The sequence below is a fragment of the Thermobia domestica genome, chromosome 6, assembly GCF_964235325.1.
Source record: "Thermobia domestica chromosome 6, izTheDome1.hap1.1, whole genome shotgun sequence".
Taxonomy (NCBI): Eukaryota; Metazoa; Arthropoda; class Insecta; order Zygentoma; family Lepismatidae; genus Thermobia; species Thermobia domestica.
The window spans coordinates 238,973,109-239,001,010 of record NC_137459.1 but is presented as its reverse complement, the minus strand read 5'-3'; the positions used below and the strand labels follow the sequence as shown (position 1 = coordinate 239,001,010).

Below are 27,902 nucleotides of genomic sequence, written 5' to 3'. Positions count from 1 at the left end.
AATTGAGGACACCAAAATTATTTGACGAATGAGAGAAAAATGAGGAAATCAAAAACGCAGTTAGAGGCGTCTTCTAAAAGATTGGCGAGTTGAGAATTCAATATTCCAAGTCAGTAGTAGTTAGTCGGAGATCAGGAACAAGTGCGATACAAATTCGGTTATACACAAAAAATTCACACACTACGTAGGTACACTCAATTATATATAACACACATCAACTACAACGATGAGCAGCTAATTTAGAAAACAGCCCAGTGCCGATTTTCGACAGCACTAAACTATAGACATTTATACGTAAATTTTCTTAATCCGGAACGCTAAACTTCGAAAAACTTCGAAGGATTCACATACATTTTGTGTGGGTGAGACATTTTCACGCATAAGCATACATTTGCAAACACTCCAGACAACGGATATGTTTAACGGAGATTAGTAGTCAGAAAAACAAACTTAAAAGTTGATTGCATCCTTCCTGAAAGCACTTAGACTATTCTTAATCATACACCATTAGCTAGCATTTATAATGAACACTTCTTAAAAACACTTCAAGACAAAATGAAATTAATCCGCTTAACGTTACACCAGAACTTGAAGCAGTGATGGTGGTGCAGTGTAATATTTGAAAATACTGGTGTAGGAAGTGCATTGTTGGAGTGATGGATCGACGAAAGCCCTGTTTCGGTGGAGATAGACAGACCAAAGCGCGTCACCCCTGACAGTTTAGGATGAAGGCACAGGAGAAGTCCGAGAAGAGAACTCAGGAGCCAGGACATTTGTCGCGCAGGCACGAAAACAGGAAACGTAAGGACCTCTGTGTATGTGTTGTGAGCGCAATGAAAGGTAGGTCCCACCTAAATTATTTTATTGCGTTGAAAGGCCGATTCTCAGCATTAAATAACGATGCAAGACGTTCTCTACATAAATCAAAGCCGAAAATAGTTGATATTTCAAAACATGATTTGAACGCATTGAGAATAGGTGCTTTAATTCGAACTTTAGCTAGCAAAGATTAGAATTGTTACCTTAAAGTAGGCTTACAGTGAACTATAGAGACCCTTTCGTAATTTTATTTTTGTATATGTTATGTGATATTAGTGACCACATCGTTCTCATTCAAGACAGATTAATTACCATATTTTTTCCCTTTGTCAATTGTGATTCATAATTGTGGATAAGTGGATAAAGAAAGAGAAACTAAATGTAAATAAAATGACGTGTAGATTTTTAACACAAATTTTTGATAAAACGAGGCAATCTAACTATTTAAAATATTTAAGCTTGCATGAAGTGAAATTGCGTCATCTACGCTATTGACAAGCACTCTTTGAATGTAAGATAGACTAATTAGAAACAAAGCTGGATATGATTTCTAGAAGTGCGGTTAGTGTATTTTTTTAAATTCTATAAAATCACTATGTTTGTAAAGTCATTCACCTAGGAGTTGGTAACTTAATTAATTTGTTCCAATATGCTAATAGGAGTTTAATGAACGATCTGATGTCATGTCTCAATAAAAGAATTTTACGTAGAGAGCTCAAAGGTGGGATACGGACAAAATCTCGCGGCCGAAACATCGCCGCCCAAAATCTAGCCGGCCAAAACCTCGCGTGGCCAAAACCTCACCGCCCAAAACCTCGCGGGACAAAATCTCGCCGGACTAAAACCTCGCGTGGCCAAAATCTCGCCGCCCAAAACCTCGCCGCGAATGAAACTTTTCTTTAAAATTTACCCAATGATTTTCTTAATATGCAATTTCACATTACAAATAATAATAATATAAATAATAATAATAATAATAATAATAATAATAATAATAATAATAATAATAATAATAATAATAAGAAGAAGAAGAAGAAGAAGAAGAAAAAGAAGATACAAAACATCGTGTGCGTGGGCTTTCTCGGGTTATTCCCGTTTCCTCCCACTTTCTTTATTCGATCATTTTCTTCATCCTGGTCATCTACGTCTCCTTTAACCTACAGGACATAATCAAGGGACGTCATAAAAACTCATATTATTTCATACTTTCATAAATATCATTAGATTTTTGTTAAAATTTTAAGTAGGCCTATAAATTATTTGAAGGTTGGCACAGTTCTCACAGCTTTGATTAAAATCAGTCAGGAATAAACGATGAATTTAGTCTCCAACTAAGGGCGAATTAATCCCCCTTTTCCCCGATTTAAAAAAGTTCAAATATACAGTAATTTTCATTTAAATAAATAGTATTACATATTGACGCAATATGGCGCTTCTTTTTAGTTGTTTCAATAACTGGGGATTCGAGGTCGGTTGAACCCGAGAGAGTATGGTGGTATTTTGGGGCGCGAGGTTTTGGAAGACGAGGTTTTGGGTGGCGAGGTTTTGGCCAGGCGAGGTTTCGGCCCGCGAGGTTTTGGGTGGCGAGGTTTTGGCCAGGCGAGGTTTTGGCCCCGCGAGATTTTGGCCAGGCGAGATTTTGTCCCGCGAGGTTTTGGGCGGCGAGGTTTTGGCCAGGCGAGGTTTTGGCAAGGCGAGGTTTCTGCCCGCGAGGTTTTGGGTGGCGAGGTTTCGGCCAGGCGAGATTTTGGCCCGCGAGTTTTTCGGCGGCGAGGTTTTGGCCAGGCGGGGTTTTGGCCAGGCGAGATTTTGTCCCGCGAGGTTTTGGGCGGCGAGGTTTTGGCCAGGCGAGGTTTCGGCCCGGCGAGATTTTGGGCCGCGAGGTTTTGGGAGGCGAGGTTTTGGTCCGCGAGGTTGTCGCCGCGAGGTTTTGTACCCAAGCCCTCAAAGGTTAATCAGTGATTAGAGAAACGTAAATAATTTTACGATCAGTCATTTTTGTTAGAGATATGGGATCCGTCAATATAACGGAACAGATATTACATTGTTGTCACGAAGAATACGTTTTGGCTAATAACCATGTAGTAAGCTAAGCAAAGCCGCATATAATGTATCATTCTGATCCTCTAAACAATAGAGCGATCGGAAGTCTATGCGCATAGATCACACTAATGACGACACCCTACGGCTAGATGCATGTGCTACTGTTGCAACACAAGAAAAATCATGAAAACTAGACACATTTGTCTGAGAATCTCTTAATAGACGTCTTCGTATTTAACATGAATATTATATTTGAGTATTAATTGTATTCTATGTATGTATGCACGCCTATATTTATGATTTATTTATCTATCTATCTATCTATATCTATACCTATATCTATCTATCTATCTATCTATCTATCTATCTATCTATCTATCTATCTATCTATCTATCTATCTATCTATCTATCTATCTATCTATCTATCTATCTATCTATATATATATATATTTGTGTGTTGATATTTTTCTATATTCGCCAATATATGTGTGTGTATGTTATGCATGGTTAAATAATAATACTACTCGCATTGATAATATGTATGTATGGCGTATTCTTGTTATTTATGTTGATATCAAATTTCATATCTGGTGTAGTTATCTCCTAATCTCAGTTAAGATTAGAAACGATTAGAAGCCAGGCATAGGCTTACTTTTCTTAGGTCATTCCATTTTTCTTTCAAAATTTTGTCACCAAATCTTATATCAGTCATGACTTATTTCGACTTGTTTCAACTTATTTCACCTTATCCACAGATTCTAAATTATTCCACTTATATTTTGTTTACGCAAACCTAAATCATAGGTATTTAAATTCAGATCCCATCAAACTATATATAAATCTTAAATTCATAATCTTGGGAATATTATTAATCATAAAGTATCAGTTGATCCACGTTAATAGTATGTTTATTATCCAACGTCACGTAACTAAATATTTTCAAAAGTAAGGTTGTAATTTAACCAGTTTTGTATTGTACAAAATTATAAGAGCTCATTATGTAAGGATAAACAATCATAAAATTCATGTAGGACTGATTATGAATATTGGTTTTATTAGTTTGTTTGTGTGTGTCAGGTTACTTATAATAATTCATGCAATCTATGAAAAAAAAAGCAGTGCTAAGGCCTTATGCCTTATTCTTCATATCTGTTATAATAAAATTCCAGATTCACTGTTAGTTTTCATCATACTTGATTTTTTTATTGAAACATATTTTTTTGTTTGATTTTACTCATTAAAGCTTTATTATATTGTTAACCTAAATTCGTGAACTTTTTCTTTCATGAACAAATTTTATCCCTAACCTCAGGAACAGTGACGACGCCAGCTTTAAGTTCTTAGGGGGGCAAAGGAGGGGCAGATACATTTTCGGGGGGCGGCTATTTTCCACACCAAAAATTACATTTATTATATTTGACTTACTTTACATTACACTATGTATTTCGTTATTGTTTTTATACTAGACCTATATGATAAACTTATTTCAAGTAAAATTTGTAACTAACAAATAAGTAACGTCTGCAAATGAAATATTTTTCAATGTAACTTTTGAAACCTTAACATAAATTGAATTACTTTCGCGTATGCTACAAGTAACATATTTGTCTAGTACTATATGCTACGTATATATATATATATATATATATATATATATATATATATATATATATATATAATTTACGAGGGGCTGCTGCTGAAAATCTCGTTGTTCAACCCAGAAGGAATGTAGGAAGGAAACTTGAAACTGTAGTTTTGAAAAGCATATCTCTGTATGTACAAATACAAATTTTCATATTAATAATAAAATTCTTATTGCTTTCTCAGGTCTCTGAAGTGATTATGTGTGCCCAAACAGCGAATTTCACGAACATCCAGATCACAACTGTTATAACGTTTCTGTCGAAAAAGTGTAAAACGCTTTTCAGGCCAGCCACCCTGAATGAGGTTTTCCTGGGTTTTCCTCATTGCCACTAGGTAAATACCGAAGCGGTACCTAATTTATAACTCCCAGCTAGGGGTGTTCCGGATTCCGGAATTCCGGAATACTTCGGAATGAAAATCTTAATTCCGGAATCGGAATTAAAAATTTAGTTATTCCGGAATTCCGAGACTTCGGAATTCCGTAATTTCGGAATTCCGTAATTTCGGAATCTCGGAATTCCGTAATTTCGGAATCTCGGAATTCCGTAATTTCGGAATCTCGGAATTCCGTAATCTCGGAATTTCGGAATTCCGTAATCTCGGAATTTCGGAATTCCGTAATCTCGGAATTTCGGAATCCAGGAAGTTCATTTCGAAATATCGGAATTCAGGAATCTCGGAATTCCGGAACTTCAGTCAGAAATTTCGGAATTTCCAAAACTCGGAATTCCGGAATCTCGAAACTTCAGCTAGAAATTTATAAATTCCAGAATATGAGGACTTCGGTTCAGCACTTCTGAATCTTTGAAATTCGAAATTCCCAATAACGGTACGTCGATCCAGCATATCGGAATCTCGGAATGCTGAAATGTCAGCATCTGAAATCTTCAAGTAACATGATTATGAGATAGACATCAACACTCAGACAATGTAATGATGAAACTTACTCTTTTTTACTCATTGTCAGTGGTGGCAATACTCCGTCTTTCTGCAGAACGAAAAGAGCTGAGCAGAAGGACTCATTGAACAAAGTGTAAAGACTTCATTTACTGGTTCTTGTCTTGTTCTAATGTTCTATCCAAGGGCAGGCTCTAACATGTTTGTACATCGTTGCTAGCTGGGTCACTAGTGCAATACGGATAGAGTATCGACCAGTTTCTTCCCTGCGTGGCTTCAAAATGACATATAGAAAATGAAAAACTTAGAAACAGAGTGAAGCCATAGATTGCGAGTTTCGTATTCATTACCTATATATTTACTTGCACACTTGAGCCGATATTCACCCTCGTACTCCTTAATGTTTAGAAGCCAGGTTCTGGATACGTAGCTGAAATGCTCGTTCCGCGCACGAAGAGATTTTAGATTTTAGAAAGGCATACGACTCGGTTAGGAGAGAAATATTATACAACGTTCTTACAGAACTTGTCATACCAAGAAAGCTAATTAGATTAATTAAGATATGTTTAAATGAATCCCAAAGTAAAGTCCGGGTAGGAAAATTTTTGTCCACGAGCTTTCACGTCAAAAATGGCCTGAAACAAGGAGATGCGTTGTCGCCATTATTATTTAACTTCGTTCTGGAATACGCTATAAGGAAAATCTAAGATAGCAACCAGAGCCTACAGTTGAACGGTATTCACCAGGTTATGGCATATGCTGATGATGTAAATTTAATAGAGAATGATAGGAGAACAATAGAAAGAAATGCAGAGATCTTATTAAGCGCTTACAGGGACATGGATTTAGAAGTAAATGCAGAGAAAACTAAATACATGGAAGTGTGTCGGGACCGTAATACGGAAAATTGTGGATGCGTTAAAATATTAAATAATACTTTTGATAAAGTGGATAGTTTCAAATATCTAGGATCAATATTAACCGAGGAAAATCATATTCACGAAGACATTAAATGTCGACTAAAAGCAGGGAATTATGTTACTATTCGGCGCAAAATCTCTTGTCCTCGCGAATTCTGTGGAGGAATTTGAAGCTTAAAATATATAAATCGATAATCATCCCTGTTGTTCTGTATGGTTGCGAAACATGGTCGCTTACACTGAGGGAAGAACATAGACTGAAAGTATTTGAGAACAAGATCGTGAGACGAATATTCGGACCCAAGAGGAATGGGAATGGGGAATGGCGGAAACTTCATAACGAGGAACTACATAATTTATACGGTCTACCCAACATTGTTAGGGTCGTCAAGTCTAGGAGGCTTAGGTGGGCAGGTCATGTAGCTAGAATCGTAGAAAGTAGAAACGCTTTCAAAATCTTGACTGGAAGACCAATCGGAAAACGACCATTAGGAAAACCTAGGCGCAGATGGGAGAACAATATTAAGGTGGATCTCGCAGAGATTGGAATACAAAGTAGAAACTGGATGCAGTTAGGTAAGGATAGAAGTCAGTGGAGAGCTTTTGTGAACGCGGAATTGAACCTCTGGGTTCCATAGGCCATAGAATTAGTTAGTTAGTTTAGTCATATGTGTACCAAGTTTGGTTGAAATTGCTTCAGGTGTTCCAGAATTATGCTGGAACAAACATACATCCATTTTTATAAGACAAAGCATCTAGCTCTTCTCCCTCATAGTTTTCTTAGTTTTTATTTTCTTGTATTAGGAAAACAACTTTTCAACGAAAACATGTGGTTCGGAGCTCACATACGTAGTCGGTCCCGTAACTAGCTGATAGCAAATAGTTTTTCATAACGTAGGTTTTGCATAATGCTATGCCATAATTATGTAATTTTTGTAGATAGCATAGCACAAAAATTAATTCAATTATACCATGATACCTTTTTTAATACACAGAATGAAAACTTTCCTTAATGTCAAATGTATTTTGCGTTAATATAAAGAAGAAATAAAAATATGATAGATCTGAACTGCGGAAGATTGGAAATACAATGTAATGTATTTGTAATAACTGTATTTAATATTTGTAAAAGCAGTGGAAAAATATACAATCAATCTAGCTTTCAACATAAAGTAATAATGAAATGCCATATCAATAGAATGTTAATCCTCTCAAATTTCTTTAATTTAAAGGAAACCTATAATTTTAGTTTCTACCGTATTTTTTTTTCTATCAGAGCTTTATATAATAGCGGATTCTTGCTCTTATAAGTTAGGCTACCTGTTCATAAGATCAATAAAATAAACAAACAAAAAATACCTTATTATGTTTAAAGATGTTGGTTAATGCAATATAAATTTCGTATAAATTTTCATAGATTAGAATATACATTATTACAATTAATTTACAAAAACTAAAAAAATACACATTACCTCAAATCCAATACTATCATTGTACAACATTTTAATACTTTTCTGAACACGGTACTCGCGGTTGTAGAACAACCTTTATTTCGTCGGACTCTGACGTATAAAATCAGTTCTTCGATCCCGACTCGTGAGAGGATAGTTATGTTCGCGACAATTTTCAAAAGAATAAATGTTTTAAAAATTAGAAATAATATCCTATATATTTGATGGATGCCATTAAACCTGATTGTATCTGTAAATCTACTACAAAATGTTACTTTTGAAAATTCTTTTATCCTTTCATAGCGTTTTCAGTTTGGTTAGTTTTACTAGGACATATGTAAAAGGCAGAATGGAAATGTACATTAACTACAAATTAAAATAAAAAGTACTTATCATGATGAAACATAAGGAAATGTTATACAAATAACATAATAACAATATATATTACGCATATTTAATACTAGAAAACTAAGAAAATGTTATGCTGTACAAACAACATTTTAAATACGAAATATTATGAAACTTAAGAAATATATTAATTGAAGAAATCAAAGGGAATGTTATTTGAATAATATACAGATACATCTATGCAGTGATAATGACACTGGTAACTATGCCCTTCTCAATAGCTTAAATTTACCGTACCTTTGAAAATAAGAAAAAACAGATACAGAGACCGACAGAAGTATTGGAATAATATAATTAATACTTTATTTACATTGTATGAATTATAAACAACATACATCATATTTGCTTAGTAGTGTTGAATTTGTAAACATATAAACGTTACCATTATGTGTCTCCGAAACTATATTTAAAATATCATAATGCATGTATTTAGCACACAATATATAGAGTCTACTATATTTCTCCTGCGGTCTCACTTATAGGACGACATAACGTCTCCAAACGGAAGACACATGACTGGATGCATGTTTTATGTCCCCTCCACACAGTCGTTGATTTCATACTGTGCCTCGCAACAGCAGCTCGCAATTGTAGTGTAAAGCTAAGCATTCACAAGTGATATGGGGTGTAAAGGTAAGGAGACAACAGTCGAAGAGAGAAATGTTGTAATTAATCTGTACAAACAACACAAACCCCTCTCCGAAATTGATAGTACAGTCAACAGAAGCAAAATCATGGTGTTCTCCATCATTCAGCGCTTCAAACAGACTAATAGTGTTGTGAATAAGCCGAGATACGCCGCTCCTTCTAAACTTACTACTAGAGACAGGAGCCAAACAAGCAGAATCCGGCATCTGAGATTAGAGGAAGCCTTGAACAATATTCTGGCACTGTGATGCACACAGGAACAGTTGGACGGGTTTTACATAGTGCCGGTTACAATGCCAGTTTTCCTACGAGGAAACCATATGTCAATTGTGTGAATCAGAAAAAGAGTCTAAAATTTGTTAACCTGTATAGGGGAAGCCAACTGAATTCTGGGATCACGTTCTCTGGTCGGATAAAAACAAATTCTGCTTATACAAGGGTGATGGACGTGTTACAGTGTGAAGGCTATCAAATACAGCTAAGAACATGGTAGCTACAGTGAAACATGGAGGCAACAGTGTGATGGTATGGGGATGTATGGCTTCATCAGGCGTTGGAGAACTGGTGCTCATAGATGGAATCATGGAAAAGTTTGAATACAAGAGAATTCTTGAAAACAATCTTAAGAGGAGTGCACAGAAGCTAGAATTGGGAAATGGTTATTACTTCCATCAGGACAATGATCCAAAGTATACTGCGGAAATTATGAGGCTTTGGATGGTGTATAACACTCCTCACACTTTGAAGATACCGACCAAATCACCAGATTTAAATCCTACAGAGAACATCTGGAACGAGCTCGAAGATCGTGTTAGGAAACATCACATTAGAAGTAAGGACCATCTGAAATAACTTCTTCAGAGTGGAGAAATATGAACTCTGCAGTCAGCACAAAAAAGTACAGTCATGTTAAAAATTATCGTAGTAATCCATAGAAAGGGGAACATAACTAATTACTAGCTGTTCTCTGTTGAATGCTGATATCCAGATGTAAACAAACTATTTTCATCCTTTCTGGTAGTGGAAATAAGTATCCGATGCTTTTCATGAGTTTATATATTTAGTAGAAGACTCAAATTTATTTTGTAGCAGTTGTAATTTTGTCTACTTTCTTTGCATACCTATAGAAATGATAAATCTAGTAAACATGTTTATGTTAGAATAATTATGTCGGACTCTGTACTTCGTGTTGGTTTATGAATCCCCTGTTATACTAAGCCATAGATGTGAAGCAATGAGAAAATTTAGCTTATATTCAATAGTATTTTAAAATGTTTTTGGGACAATAGCTTTGTTCATGGACAGAAATATTAACTGCCCAGCATGCTCAGCGGTAAGATTATTTGTGTACACAAATATTTTCTCGCTAATTTTGTTAATCTTGAAAGATGGTGGGAATGATTATTCCACCAAAGTAGTGGCTCTTCCTCCAAATCTGCATCCCTAAGGCGTAGGTACAGGTTCAATTATTCTATGTGACTGCCTTCTTTATCCTGTCACCAAATGTTCTTCGTTTTAGGTAACTGTCTAATCTTTTAGTACCAACATTCCCTCGATTATCTTTTCTAGGATTTCCTGCTGGAATAAGTTTCAACTTATACAGTACTCTACCTTTTGTTATCTCAATATTTTTACCCAAATTATCTTCTTTAACCTGAGATCTAAGAAAGCACAAATTTTCTACAGAATTCTGCTTCTTTCATCCTTCTCGAATCGCGATTTCAGAAGAGACAAAATTTCCATTTTCATGCTTCTTTCATCTTCTTTGAGGCTGCTTCTAAGATATGTTCACTATCTCCCTCTTCAGTCAAAAAGTCATAGAATGAAAGATGTGTTTCCTGCGTACTTGCTTCATCTTGTTATGATATATCGTCTATCAGTTGAGATTCTTCGACTTGAAAATCTTTTGAAATTTGTTCATATGATGGCCATATGTCCGACGCTGTAACAGATGTTTCTGCTGACATACTGTCACAAAGCATTTGTAAGGACGATAATAGTTAATAATTCTAATTAATAATCATAGTTAATAATTCTGTTTCTTCGTTCTGAAGGATAATGTTTTTATATATTGTTTGAGACAGAACTTTTGCTATTTCTTCTTGGCGTGTTAAAACTACCAGCATCAAAAGGAAAGTAAACAATCATCTTGTTGGCGTGCATGACGGAAGTATTTTATGCAGAAGGCCTAATGCATCTTACTCTTCTTGCAGCGCATGTCTCATTTTCCTGCTTTGACTCATAATTTGTCTGTTTCCGAAGGTCCCTGTAGCTCAAGGGCTTTGTTTACTCTAATATTCGAAGTATGGCCGAAACAACTCAAATGTTGGAAATCGCTCAAGTCAACAATGCCTTTACAAAATTGGCACTACTGTTGTTACACAACGAACATTTTCAGTTGGTATTTCCCACATATCTATACTAAAATATAAAGCCTCTAACAGATTTGATTTCGGAAAATCGGAATTCCGGAACTTCATCGCAAATATCGGAAGTTCGGAATTCCGGAATCTTGAAACAAGATCTGAAATTTCGGAATCTCGGAATTCCGAGATTCCGAAATTCCGAGATTCCGAAAAACGGAATTCCGAAAAATTCCGGAATTATCGACATTTCGAATTCCGGAATTGAAATCTCAATTCCGAACACCCCTACTCCCAGGCTGCTTCCTTCCTTCCTCAATTCTTTCTTCCTTTCCTATTCCCGGATAGTGTGCTCGCCGAGGGAGTCATCCCTCAAAACGTGATGGGCTAAATGGCCTTAGATGCCGAAAGCCCTGAAATCTAAATCCTAAATCCTCCCTTTGTTCCACCAAGGATAGTAACCGAAGTAAATTAATGAGGAAATCAGTGAAACACTACGATACTCTCCTCCGTTAAATATAGTGGTGAAGAAGTGAATGGCTTAGTTTAAACGAGACGATTTCTCAACAAATTATGATTTACATCCAGGATGACTAAAAGCAGCAATGTTCCCGAAATCATGGATGCAATTTGTGGCATTATTCTTTAAAACTGCAGTATTTCAACGAGTGGTGGATATAGCCCGGGGCCGGAGGGCCTAGGCCTCCCCAGTTTTTAAGTTACAAAAATAATTTAAGCTATTGTTTATATAGTTTTTAAAGTGTATAGTAAACTCACGATATACTTATTATAGTCTGGGGTCTGGCTGCGACCCCCTTCCATAGTTTTTACCGTCTCAGCAAAACTTGTGTAAGAGATTGTGGTCATTTCTTTGGAACCCGTCGATAGCACAGTTCAGAATCGCTTGGGTATGTGCAAGTTCTCGGAATAATGGGTTCCCAAAAATATGTCATGAGAATATAAGAGTGACAGCATTAAGAGTAGTCTTCTTCCAATTTGACTGTATTGCTGATCATTTCGCTCACTAATAGTAACCATGGACGAAATATGGTTATGCCACTATGATCCTGAAACGAAACAACAGTCAATGGAGTAGTAGCACTCATTTCTCTCTCGTCCCACGAAGTTCAAGACACAGAAGTAGGTTGAGAAACAGCAACATTCTTCTGGGATAAGTATGGAGTCGTACTCATAGAGTACTTCCGCAGCGGTCAGATATTAAATCCAGAATCTCTACATTCTCACAAAACTGAAAGAAAAATTCGAAGTTCAACACCACGGAAAATGAAAAGAAAGAAATTCTGTTTCTTCAGGAGAATACACCCCCTGCGAACACACTTGGCATTGCATAATCTAGGATTGCAATGTCTAGATCATCATCCTTATTCCCCAGATTTAACTCCGTCTAACTATTGCCTGTACTTATTTCCCAACTTAAATAACACTTGAAAGGACGCCATTTTAGATCTGATAATGGTAGTGCTACGAACAGTAGTGCAAGGAAGTCTCCAGATTTTTTTTTTTTTTAACTTTTCTGCAAAAACTGAGCACTGTATAAGATAGTAAAAGTAAACTTAAATCACTCTTATTAGATAATCCAATATATGATATAGAAGAGCTTTACGAAATTACAAAACAGTTAAAGTGAAAAATAACATAGCATTAAAGAACTATAAGAAAAATGAATAGGCATGTATAGTACGAGTAGTTATGTATTGTATTGTTTTGTAATCGTTATTCTTTGTATTGTATTGGAATTACAATCGAGAATTTATATATATTAGGTTATTTATTACAGTTATATATATATATATATATATATATATATATATATATATATATATATATATATATATATATATATATATATTCTTTCTTTTCTGTATGTATTTTAATCTGTAACTTTAAGATCTAACGATTGTAATGCTTTGGATGGCCTCTGAAGTTTATGCAATAAAGATGATATGAATATGAATATGAATATGAATATGAATATGAATATGAATATGAATATGAATATTGACTCTCGGGGGAAGTGTAGAAGAAGTACACCTTCACCATTCCACTTGAAGATCAGCACTCTGACAATACTTTTTTTGGGGGGGGCTAAATAAATAATCAATTTAATTCCATACATTTATTATTATTATCGTTTGCAGGAAGGGAAAACAAAACTCTTTTTATCCCCTTCAAAAAATTAAGCCCTGGTAGTCGCAAATGAAGCTGTTATAAGCCCATCCTCTGAATATTGAAAGCCGAGAATAATGTTTAATTAAATAGAAGTATAGATCCTTTAAATAAAACAAAACATGAAACTGAAAACTTCAAATCTCGATAAATACAAACAAGTTATGTATTTGGTTTTGCCTTTCTTTTGTTTCTAACCGAAGTTGATCCAATGAGAAGAAAACAAGTGGACCAAATCTGCTATTGTTCGCTAAGGTACAATAATTAAAATTCATAAGAAAGAACTATAACTAAAATTTACCGGAAAAGGCGCTAAATTAGAAAACAGAAATATGCGTGCATACCGAGATGCTCAAAGAAAGCTTGAGGATTAATCTGCTAAATAGTAAATGCATAGATAGTACGATCTGACAATGAGATTGGTTATGATACTGATATAAAACACTATATATAGAATGTTTTATGATTGTAGGTGTCTGGGGGGGCAGTCTAGATGTCAGTCAGGGGCAGGAATATCCACCAGTGGGGCGCTCGCCCCCCTTGCCCCCCTCTGGCGTCGTCACTGCTCAGGAATAATATTGGTTTTCAAGAGTCTGTTAGGCTAAACTAATAAGGCAATGTAGGCAATTTCCTAATTCTATCTATACCATGGACTGAATTGAACTGATTTTCATGATTTTCAATCAAAATTTTAAATTCAAGACATTTGTCCATTTCTTGCATTATTATTATTATTATTATTATTATTATTATTATTATTATTAATATTATTATCCAATTTTCATGGAAAGTGAAAATCAGTCTAGTTCGTCCCTACAAACCAGAAATTAGAGCAAAATTCTTTTTCAGCATTGCAGCATGTGAATACACACATACAAATGCAAATAAAATAAATTTTCGTTTGCTCTCGGTTTAGGGGATCTTATTTCCCTAAAGCCCTGGGATACCGCGGGGAGATAGGACTTCCAATACCGTAAAATTGGTCTCCATCGAGTCATAAACCATTTTAGTTCGGGGAACGAAGACTTCAACGGTGGGGCACATGACAAATTCTGGCACCCGGAACACGAACCCAACACCTCACTCGTTTTTCTTGAGTTCTACAAAATTTGGAGCTTCGAACAACGACCCATACATCTCTTTATATTTCTAAATTTTCACAAATATGGAGCACGAACAAACCAATTCTAATTTCAATTTTTTTCACATTTTTTTTATATATTTTATACTATCTAACCTGCCAATTATTAATATATCCACCACATAATAATAATAATAATAATAATAATAATAATAATAATAATAATAATAATAATTATTATTATTATTATTATTATTATTATTATTATTATTATTATTATTATTATTATTATTATTATTATTATTATTATTATTATTATTATTATTATTATTATATTTACTTGCTAAAATTCTTCATGAATTGTGTTCCACTCTGCAATCTCAGTGTGAAAATTTGAACCAAAAAAAGAAAAAGAAAATGAAGCAAGGTATTCATTTACATATATATTCGACAATAAAAGTACGTTTATGCACCAAATCAAAAGAAGCAAAACATCAACGATCTATGAGCGAGAAACGACCGAAATATCCAAAAGTTCTGGTAGGCCAATGAGATTTTTAGGTAATATCATTTCTCCATGCCGGAATGCGATTTTCCGTGGAAGTAGTTTCATCACGTGTTTAACTCTGAAATGCATGGTATGAGTCTAAGAGACCCAGCGTGCTAAAGGAATTGTATTAATGATTTTGTATTTCGTGTCTCTCGTATTTGACATCTTTCAAAATATGTCTAGGGTTAGCCTCACAGATCCAATTCCTTACGTTACCATATATAAGACATTTATTGACATTTTTTTTTTTACTTGTACGCTGTTATTGAGAAGAAATTGCTTTCTTTATACAGCCATAGAAGGAAAGATTTAAGAAAAGCGAGGAGCTGGAAGAAGAAGAACACAACTGATTGATGACTTGAGAAATAGAATAAACTATTGAGGGTTAAAAGAGGAAGCTAAAAATCGAGAAACGTGGACGAAATATTTCAAGGCCCAATTCTAAAACTAAAAATAAGAAAAATAAAAACTTACTAGTCCCAGGACCTACCGAAAGGCAGAAAACTTAAAAACACCCCGTTAAGACAAAACATGAGTCTCTGAGTCATGCTAAGGTTTTAGTTTCTTATTTGGTTTAGTAATTCTACGAAAATGTGTATTTTCCCCTTTTTTCTTTTCCTTTTCCTTCCTTTTTTTTTTTTTTTTTTTTTGAAAATTTTGCTCCGAATTAGTCATAGTTGCTAAGATTATGTTGGTATCGGTGTTACTGTCTGCAGATGAGCACTGTAGAATGCTTTAAAAAAAATAAAATAAAATAAAATCTAATTTTCAGTTTTTGATTTTTAATATGTCACACATAACAATTATTGAAAACTTACGATTTCTGGGGGTGCACCTTTGAAGACCCTAAGACTGACGTAACAGTTAACCTTTCTCTAGACTTGCAGACCAAGGGGTAGACTCCCCTGTTTGTTAATACCCCTTTATTCTATGTAACTTTTATCAGTGAATTAGGAATATGAGAAGGTTGGACTCCTCTAAATTTTCTAAGGTTCCATCCTCTGTGTTTGACTATGTATCATTGAAAGGGCCATGAGTTCAATTCTTTGCGAGTATATATTAAACTCTAAATACAGTAGCTTTTGCTTTACTAACAAGGGACATCACCCAATTGTCCGGCTACGATTTTAATTTTTCTAGCTGATAGAGAACGTATATGTATTATTTGTGATGACAGAAATTTTTGCCATGGTGCTGGTTTTCTATTTTTTCAAATAATTTTTAAGAGTTGTGATGTGGTTATTAGAGATTACTGCAAAAGTCCCTTACTAACCTTTGTAAACGGAGCGTTAATGAAAGAACAACCATGTAGATACATATAAGGCTTATGGGGAAGTTGCATGGTAGTTATGACCTTGACGGCAGCCATCTTGAAATACGCCATTTTGAATTATGGTCAAGCTTTGTAAATGGTAATAGGGCAATATGATACATAATTTCGGGCTAGAATTTAATCAGAAAGACAATGGTGAAACTAGTTTTGAGATCCACCCATTTGGGGGAACGTTACAGGCATTTAATTGTTCACTTACTACGAGTGAAAGTCCCTTACCTGCGCTTCTAACCCGCGTGTTAATGATAATAAGTGGATAAAAGCTTCGGTAATACATCTTGTGCCTAGAGGGGATTGATACTGTAAGGGTATCTTTGACGACAGCCATCTTGAAATCCGCCATCTTGAATTAAAGTGAAGCTTGAAAAATAAAAACCATAGCATGTGACACCTCATTTTAATAGCAAATTTTCCCAAAATGCCAATGGTATGCTTATTTTTGTCCTATAGTTGACCAGTATGAATATGACTGCTTCTAATGTGCACGAAACGTCTATTATTCGAACTTTCAAATTGGCAACACTCCTAATTTTCACCGCATGTTTTAAGATTCCAACTGACACTTTGCAATTGTTGCCATAGCTCATGCTCTCTAAATTTATTACATTTCATACGAGATGTGATTTGTCAGTTCATGAATAGTGTTGGGATAAGCATCCAGCAATCTTTCTGAATTTTGGAGAATTACAATATAATTATTTATGTTAAGCGAGAATATATGACAAACCTATGGACCTATGTAACGTAAAGAAACACAAATGAAATTATAACAAATTGCTGTTATACGAACACAAAATTATCAGAAAATGTAGCCTACATGTTGCGCAAACGGCAAGCAATAAAATATTTTTAATAAATACTACTTTAAAGGAACAGTAGCAATGATAGAAAATATCAAAGAGGCATAATATGATTGTTCCCAAAACATTGTTTGTACCATGAACATAATCTGAAAACAGGTAACTTGTTTATAAAGAGGTGTAACTTAATTGAGTTCCCGATCGATACTGATTATAAATCTTATAAACATGAATTATCGAAAACAATCGCTAGAAAACGAATGACTTTTTGTCTGACTAGCTAAAAAATTGCCATAGAAAAAAATAAAAATACAATAAAGAAATAAATATAAAACAAAACAAAATATCCTTGATTTACACAACAATCATATTTTGTTTTCCTTTTCGAAGTGAATTTTCATTTGATTTTTCGTCTCATCTACTATACAAGCTACGTCTTCGGTATTACCTGAATCCAAAGTTGGAGTTGTTTAGTTGTGCGATGATTCATGTCAGTAAACGAGTTTTGGAAGGGCTGGTATAGGAAATAAATAATTATATGGCAAGTCTTCAAAATTCAGAAAGATTGCTGGATGCTTATCTCAACACTATTCATGAACTGACAAATCACAACTCTTAAAAAAATGTAATAAATTTAGAAAGCATGAGCCATTGCAACAATTGCAAAGTGCCAGTTGGAATTTTAAAACATGCGGTGAAAATCAGGAGTGTTGCCAATTTGAAAGTTCGAATAATAGACGTTTCGTGCACATTAGAAGCAGTCCTATTCATACTGGTTAACTATAGGACAAAAATAAGCATACCATTGGCTTTTTGGGAAAATTTGTTATTAAAATGAGGTGTCACATGCTATGGTTTTTATTTTTCAAACTTCACTTTAATTCAAGATGGCGGATTGGAATATGGCTGCCGTCAAGGTCATAACTACCATACAACTTCCCCATAGTCCTTATATGTGTCTACATGGTTGTTCTTTCATTAACGCTCCGTTTACAAAGGTTAGTAAGGGACTTCTGCAGTAATCTCTAATAACCACATCACAACTCTTAAAAATTATTAAAAAAATAGAAAACCTGCACCATGGCAAGAATTTCTGTCATCACAAATAATACATATATGTCCTCTATCAGGTAGAAAAAAATTTCATTGAAATCGGGGCCGGACAATTGGGTGATGTCCCTTGTAAGTTAATATTCAGGCACCGACCATAACGCAGGGCTGTTGATAATGGTGTGTTAGGGCGAACACTGTAGTACTTGAAGAACACTAGAACAACAGGATGCAGTAAACTGAATAGACCTGCGTTTCTCAAAGTGTGGGTCGCGACCCATTGGTGGGTCGTGAACCGTTTTTTTTTTTGGTGGGTCGCGAGTTTTTCCTTTTAATTATGAAAATTTTATTTCATGCAGAAACATATGTTGTAAAGTACTAAGTACTATTCAGGAAATGGAAAATTGGAAGTGTTTGTTAATGAGGTAAAGAGTAAGTGGTTACTCAGAGCCTTGCCCTGTTCTACATTCAATAGAGATGCTTGGTTTGGATGGAAAGAAAATGTGTGAGTCAAAATCTGTCAAGGGGTAGGACATTGCGTTGGGAATAGTGTTAGCTCTGTTTTACCTTTATATTGAAAAATTAGAAAAATGATTTACAAAATTTAATTGGTTTGAAATACACCACAATTGCGTAGAACGACAATGTGTATTTTAATAAAAGTAGGTGGGCCACAAAATACTTTTTAATATTTAGTATGTGTAGCGGTAACAACAAGTTTGAGAAAAACTGGAATAGACGATCACAGCGTAAAATGGTCAACTTCACTCATTTCCAAAGAGAGTAAATTGTTCGTGTGTCATTATGTAGTACGACCATGACAAAAATTGTAATTGTGTTGGCTATATTGCGAGGGACAAGGTCCAAGGTAAATACGGCCTACAAAATCAAAGCGAAACCACATCGGCGAACAGGACTAGTAGTCAGAAGAGAACTCTCAGGGACAGGTAGCACCGGATATTAAAGCGAATTGTCACTCAGAACCGGTTACGACTGCGGAGCAAGTGACGGAGGAGCACAAGCAGCACATCCCATAGCCTATATTGAAATGAAATGAGATGAAATCTTTCAGTTTAAGTCTGTACACCATAATATTTTATACTCAGCTTTCATTCTTACCAAGCTCGTCAATATTTATGATCCTACCAACTTTAGTCAAGATCAATTGAGTTTAATCAAATGCGTCCTAGTGAAATTTCTTGATATCACTAACTTAAAACACAAATTTGATTAGCAATAACTCTGGAACCAAAGTCCCAAACACCATAATATTTAACGTGCGTACTAAATACATCGCAGTCCACAACCATACTAATTTTGGTCGTGATTGGGTCAGTTTCGTCAATTATAGACATTATAGACTATCCTTTCATTAAATCCAAATTCAAGGGTGCATGTTAGCTCAGTTTTAGAACGCTTACCTCTTGTGCGTTTGATCCCAGGTCAAGTAAGTTCGTGGCAGACAACATCGTGTTCGTGGTTTTTTCCGTGGTACTCCCATTTTCTCCAACATTATCATTCCACGAATTCCGAAAACTTTCCGAGAAACGAAAAATCATCAAAAAACGGAAAACGATTTTTTTTCGAAAAACGAACATTTTTTCGGAAAAAATGAAAAAAAACGAAATATTTTTTGGAAAAATGAAAAAAAAATCGAAAAAAAAAAAGGAAAAACGAAAATCGAAAAACAGATTTTTCGAAAAAGGCCATCCCTAATCCGTTGTCCTTTTTGGGGACACGATTCAGGCGCAGATTTCAGCCTCTTAGCAGCGCTGTAATTGAGATCTACAATATATAATTTAAGAAATAATAATAATAATAATAATAATAATAATAATAATAATAATAATAATAATAATAATAATAATAATAATAATAATAATAAACAGTACAGATGATGTAAGCTACAACTGTAAGATAGTGTGTTGTATTAGAATACCACTTTTAACTGAAGCATGCTACCCAGCAATGCTACACGGCACGTTTCGAAACGTATTTAAATGGAGCTTTGTTGATTGGATTCCTTTTAACACTGAAGATATGTAAGACGTGGAACTACTTAGAATTTGAATCGCATGTGCTCCCATCGACAAACAAACAAGATTTCGCGCGCTGAAGACGAAATGCTAATCATATAACTTTGAGGGAGCTTCACTAATGTCACCACATCACCGAACATCTTGAGAGTCGAACCACCGTAATGCGTTAAGGTTTTAAGGGTCTTCGGCCAGAAATCAAGTCCAGGACTCCGTGCACCAAGGGCGCGCACGAATAATACAAATACCTTGTGATTTGAATTATTAAGCGGGGGCGCGGTGGCTCAGTGGTAGAGCGTTCACCTCTGGTGCTTGGGGTCCCGGGTTCGATCCCAGCCCCCGCCAAGTGAACTTTGTGGTGGACAAACACCGTGCTCGTGGGTTTTCTCGGGGTTCTCCCGTTTCCTCCCACTTTCTTCATTCCACCATTTCACTCATCTCTCATAATCACCGTCTCCTTTAGCCTAACCGGCATAACCGTGGGACGTAAAACTTAAAGGTTTCATTTTCATTTTTTGAATTATTAAGCGCTGCTATAAGTAGAACTATTAGGGAAAATAAGTTTAAATTCGTGTTTACGTAATTATTGATTGCAAAAGAGATACAGCTCACGACAAAAGGCTACAAATTGTGCGCGAAGTTGACCAAAATAATAACTAACGGCTGAGCCAAATTTTTGCAAAGTCACGTAACAGTTTCAACACAATAACGGCTGAGCCAAAGTCACTGATGTTACAATCCATGGAGGGTTAGGCCGCTAAAATTGGTCATTTTTGGTTATACGTCGGTTTCTAGACCCCATTATTTCTCGTTTCCTAGACCAGAATCCGGTATCTCGTCCTTAACGGAAGTCCTGAACTGCTTGCTAACTACAAACCTTGATGCTAACGAGAAACCCAATGGAAGAAATGTTAAGAAAATGAATTAAGAGAAAGATGGAATCAATTTACTATGTACACGATAACTAGTGATAATCAACATTTTGAATATTATTTCTTTTGGCACTGGGAATATTTGTGTATCGTTTTCTTAACTCCTACTGTGAAACTCTAGTGATATACAGAAGTTCGGATAACTAAGGAAACCATCAGAAGAGATTATACTGCGAAGTAAAATAAATCTGTAAATCGTTTTTGTTTAATAAAAATGTATGCCCAATATATGCTGAATACAAGATCACTTTCGCTACAAATCATTTTAAAAATTCAGAAAATTTGAATTAAAGACAAATTATAAGATTAGCTTAACTATGAATTTCAAGAAATTGTATTTTACTATCGGTAACATATAGTTTGCATTTCAATAAGTGTTTATTTATTTATATATTTATTGTTTAATTCCTGCAATCGATTCGGATATTTGTGATTCGGATGCCTGGAATTAGGATAATTGGAATCATATTGTACACTGTCCTGTTCATAATTAAATACTGTTCTCAACTTTGTGAAACTGAAGGCCTCTTCTTTTTCGTTTGGACGTGTAGAGAAGAAGTGGGAATTGTTTCTATCCCTCACTTGTCATCTCACTCTCCTTCATTAACTATAATAACGGAAAGTGAGGGTCAGGAGCTGAAGGTGGCCCTCATGAAGGAAAATTAAGTGATGGGATCCATACCTGGTACAAAAATGCCCAAATTAATGTGTCTCTTCGTGTCAAGTGTTTACCGCCCATAGTTTGTATGTGTGCGATCGTGATGAGAATTCTTGTCTTAACTAAATACTCCATTTCATCCCTTAAGCCACATTGCCACGTTAAATGAATCTTGTAGCTGTCATTAAAAAAAAAAAAAAAAAAAAAAAAAACCTTTCAACCCGATCTTTCTATTTACTCTTTACACGTTACAACTTCTTGAAGGCAAGAAAGATTTCTCCACACATGCAGCACTGCACTGTAGTGAACAAACAGTGAACCTCCTCATTAAAAACGTGTATTTTGGCGCACTTCCCCTCCCTGTCCAAAAGAATCCGTTGTTTCGGAAGCGGCCAAAGAGGTTTTTCTTTTATGTCAGCGGGAGGGCGATAGCAGGTAGCAAGCAAGACGTCCCAGGAAGTTCAGCATTGTTCGAACTCCTTGCAAGATGGAAAAAATGTTTTATGACGCTTTCAAGACTATGTGTACACGGTGAAATATGGTAGGGTTTTAAGATTGTTTTAATGATAGTTACAAGTTCTTCTAACGTGACAATGTGGCTTTATATAGGTTGCTTTTTGTGTGATGGTCTTTGCACCTACTAATTCACAGGCTTCAAGCCGCGGTCGGTTTTTGGAACCCATGTCAGAAGTTGATCCTATCCTTCATACCCTGCTTACTAAATAAGAACGTAAATTAGCAAAGAAACTCAAAGTGAAACCAGTAAATAAACAATAACTTTTAAAAGTGTGCTACAACCTATTCATAGTATTTTACACCTATTTGCTTGTCTCTTAAATATACTATTTACCATATAACAGGAAATACAATTTAAAAATAAACATGGGGAACTGCTGTATTTCTGCGTCGAAACGATGGGTTGTGATAAAACCAAACGCGGTTGTTTCCTTTCCTTTTCTTTAAAAAAAAATGGCTTTTACCCCTCTATTGGACTTCAGAATCTTCAGTTGTTCATACCAATTAAGAATCGTTAGAAGTCTACTCAAATATAAAGTATTTCTTTCACATCCGTAACCCATCCACAACATTTCTATTTACATCTTATCCGCAGATAGTGAATTAAAATACATATTAGCTGAACCTGCGCTCTTTACACAGCGCATCATATGAGCACGAATCTTCCTGTCATTCCTCACAACATCTGCACATGTCTTTTTGCAGACACAACTGAAAGACGTCTTGATAAAAATCGGCAAGGGATACTATAAAGGGGAGATTTTTTTCAATATCTCGCACTTTTTGCAAGATTTGAGATTACTTCTTATTGAAGTTTCTAATTCACGTATGATCAGTGTTTTCTTTCTTCTTGCATGCAGTATGTAACACGCAAATACATTACACACACAATTAATTATAATGTCGGTGATATATGGTGTTCGTTGGGCAAAACACTCCAGACAATAAAGATTCATCTTAGACTTGAGAAATGGTTATCCTTCCTTTTTCATTAACATTTGGTCATGAAACAGACACCTGAGAGACATGCAACGCCTTTATACAAGAATGTGGTATTGGAATGTATAATTCGTAGAATATGATACTTTAAATAAAGTTCAGCACCTCCAGTATACTACTTAGATAATGTAATAAAGAAATAACGGCCATGTTTTTTTTTTTTTTAATATTCAATTACAAGTGGACAATCTACAAACTATTTGGTATCGACCAGTGAAAACATTTTCGAGATCTCATTGTCGAAAGAATTGGAGACAAACATAAACTCTTATAAACCTAGCATTTTAATATATAGATTGTATGCAGCCTATTGGCTCCATTATGATTTCAAATCATAACCATTATGATTTCAAAAATAGTTTCCGATATAATAAATATAGATATCTCCTTTGTACTTTTGTGAATCCTATGTTTGATATCAATTAAATTCAAACTAGACGTTAACTACAATCTCTTCTTGCTATAAATCAACTATCTTAAATAAAATGCAATAAAATCTACCCAGAATCATATTACAAAGCGAACGGGAAAGAGTAGATGCTTATTCAAATTTCTTTCAAACGCAGATTTCATGCAATAAAACTGGCAACTTGTAACACGGTGTATGTCAAGTAATTTCAGAGCACATCGCATTGTCTTTCTTTTAAAATCTCTTTGCTCGTAAGGCATGAGTGTCATTGTTGAGGACTCGAAGATGAAATAGAGATGAAGGTCCTTGAGAAAGAAGAATATAGAACTCTGAACTCCCACAAAACTTTTTTATTTCGTGTTTATTATTGGATTTTAAAAGCAAAGATTTTATTTCCCTGGCAGTTATTTGTCCCAAAAAAGTAACTATTGGAGAAACTTTATATTATTTGTTATATTACCTATTCTTGTATTCGCAAACTTTAATACAAGAAGGCAATAATTAATATTGCTTGGGAAATCGATCACGAAAATTATTTTTTTTTCCTCAATTTTATCCGTCATACAGTGTATATAATAATTGATAAACATCTGCACCCACTCAGACCTCTAATATTTGTCCCTATGAAGATGTTCTACAGAAATGAAAATAATATTCATATGTCCAATAGGAAAACTTTTGGCAATGCGGATATGGGTTTGTTCGACATCTCAATTTTATGGTATACAATACATTGTTCAATACATATAATATAATGAATATTTTACGTTTATTGAAGTTTCCAGACCTACACCAAGGAGAAACTACTAACCTTCTATATACCGTTGATAAGATCTCCGTTACCTTCCTGTTTCCAAAAGAATTCGTTAGTTGTAGAAGAGTTAGAAATGTGTTACAAGTAACAATTGGTTGTTTCCTTTCAATATTAAAATAACATTTTCTTTTTCCTTTTTGTTATTTAAAACGCGTACTTAACATACCAAGAAATTGAAGAGTGTAGCTTCATTAGTAGCGGAAGTTAAACAATTAAATAATTACAATAATCAAGGAAAACGCAAATTTCCATACCACACACAAACTGGAATAGTTCCAAGGATATTCATGGTAATCCTTTTGCGTATTTTAAGAGTCCTTGCTCCGTAATGATTTCTTAACTTGTAATTTGTAAATAAAATGAAATTTCTAGGAGATTGTTTGTGCTATTTTGAGCATTGTAATGATTGCATACGACGTAGTATTTCTAGCTAATCGATGTTATTGTATATTTATTAATACTTCGTAACTAGATTTATGAAGGGTTAGGAAAGAGGTGGGACTTCCCTTCTGTACCTTTTCTTTCTTTCTTTTTCCAGGTTTGTCTCATTGCAAGAACAACAACTCAGTGAAGGTTACGAAACGCTTGCTATAAAGATAATGTGACATGCAGTAAAACATATTTTTTATATATGGTATTTTCAAGGTCCAGTTGTACTTAAGAATTTTGTAGCAAACATAAATCCCGAGTTATATTATTGATCATCTTCAAATTTTGCCTACCATCATCAGCAGTGGATAATTCAGGCATTTTCACTAAGGAGGGAATGTGGATGCTCCAGTGGAAGAAGAGGTGGTTTCTTTTAATTATTCATCATTCTTACTTCTAGATCATACAACTAAAATGTTCAAAATTTAGCCAAGGGGATGGAAATATGATTCTTCCGAGAAATCACTTTCGTTAGGTTTCGTCATAAGTTATCTATGTTCATCACCAATCCCTTTCCCCCTCTCTACATGTAACAGTAACGAACAAATTAATAGCGGCTCCATGTAATTTTATGTTTTTACAAGGTTTAATAAAGCACAAGTGTAATTATTCTATCAGCTCTTATTTCCATATTGTCAAACTAAAACACACCGAGCAAGGCTATGTAATAATATGCATAAAACACAATCACGTAACAGTTTCAACACAATAACTGTATCCTCATCAGACTTCCACTCGTTCTCTGATGAAGACAATTATTGTTTAGAAAATGTTACGTGATGGTGTGTTTCATATATATTAATCTCATTTCATTTTCTTTTCAATTCATCCACACAATGTTCGCGAACCAAGTCTACGTGGCCCAGCCAACAGGTAAATTTGTACTGCAAGATGCAGCACTTTTACCGCTGAACCAGCTTGGGTTCTGGGATGCTATTAAGAAAAGAAAACTATTTAAGAGTTGTTTTATTTGTGACGCTGAGATCTGCCGTTCAACGAAAAGTAGTAGCTCACTTGCCGCAAGAGAAAATTGCTGTGAAGCATTCACCCCAAACCCCTTGTAAGGCTTATGATGTATTTTATGTTTTACGCCATGCAATTTTGGCATTACATAGTGAGTTCTAAAATGTACTTTCGTAGTTCTTCCGTTGCTCGATCTATCTGTATGAATGTTTAAATATGTGCGTTCTGTATGTCTATTTTAGCAGAAATATACATTTTTGGAAGTGAATTTTCCTTTTTTCTAAACTCTGTCCCACAAGTTCTACTACCTTTACAAATATCACGTTCTGAATATGCTCTTTAGTCTTCAATATAAAAATATTTATGATTCACCTTGTATTTTCTTTCCACACAGTGTAGCCAATTAAGTTTATAAACATTTATGAACGGTTGAAAGACCATTTAACTTTTAAATGCTTAAAAGAGCATTTGCATTTAAATTATAATCGGTTGTGAGAACATTGTTAATTCAGTGCACCTGATAAAATTCAATATTTTCTTTCATTTCTTTTATTTAGCTAAACTCTAACATGAAGTTTTTATTATTTTGAACCTTGTATTTTTATTCCTGAAAGCATGTTGCAATAAATTTATATTTATTCTCATTCTAATGTGATCGTTTTCAGTAAAATATTAAAATATATATATATATTAGATACATGGTAAAATTGTGGGCAATATTAATTTCATTAAAAAGACAAGTTTTAATTTGAACTTTCCAAATTAAATAAACTTTTAAGACAATAGCTTTCAGAGTTTATGTTTACTTCTTCGTTACCTATATTGTTTAGGGTGTACGATGTACGCAATAACCAATATTTATGCGTTATTTCCCATGTTTTTTGTACAACATGCAGATCCATCACAACAGACGAGCTGTGAGGTATAATCTTCCATGTAAGAGTTGAAGATAATCATAAAACGGGAACCACAGTCCCGGCCAAGAAGGAAATCAGCGGAAAGTACCTATATATAACGCACACACGTAACGTACTTATACATCAGTAGCATAAAACTAGCTGTTTGTTGCAAAAAAAATTAATGCTTGAGAGAAAGCCAGGAATGTACAACAAACATACTTAATTTAGAATGGCTAATTTTAAACAAATCCATGTGGCAATTATACATGTATACAGAGTGTATATATTCTAAAATAATACGTTACTGAAATGTTCTCTTTCACAATATAACAGCGTCAATAATTATGAAACTCAGTGGAATATAACACAATTCATCCAAGGTTCTGCATATATTAAAATGTTTAACGCTTACATTATGGAGTAGAGGTACTATACTGACGATGTCACGGTAGCTTACTCATGTACATATAACGGTGCTTCTACTACAATGAATAATTAACATATCTATTTTTATATATACACACATTTGACAGTGTTGTGTGTATTTTCAAAATGATGTTGCTCACAGGAGAATGTTTTTCTTTTTTTTAAAAAAAAACATCATTAGTAATAGCAGAATTTATACTAAACTACTAAATCATAAACGAAAAAATCCGGAAATTGTATGTGTTCTCATCGTTATACTTGAATTCGAGCAAGAAACAATTAATTCCTTCAGTTTTTTCTCATCTGCGGTAGTTAAAATTGAATATGAACTAGTTCCTTGTACCTCATGAAAACCAGGGAATTATCTTTTTTTTTTTTTAAAAAAAAAGGGAAAAGGGAAAAACTGGGGTCAATTCTATAACATCCAATTTTCCCTTTATTTATTGAGAACGTGCCCATTGTAAGGATTCGCTTCAGTTGGAGGCGTGTCGCCACGTTTAGCCTCATCCTCGTTTCGCCTAACCAATTATCTGACACTTTTATGACAGATAAATAAGATTTTTGTCCGCCATTTTAGGCGAAAAAGGATCATCGTTTGGCCTAATCCTCGTTACGTATAAAATGGC

General features: G+C 34.7%; 1 long non-coding RNA gene across 1 annotated transcript; it reads left to right on the top strand.

The window, feature by feature from the left end:
* On the top strand, positions 1-26,439 carry LOC145687768 (uncharacterized). The gene is made up of 2 exons (XR_014131752.1): positions 1-840; positions 25,098-26,439. It is a non-coding gene; the product is annotated as an uncharacterized LOC145687768 (long non-coding RNA).
* Positions 26,440-27,902: the final 1,463 nt, after the last annotated feature.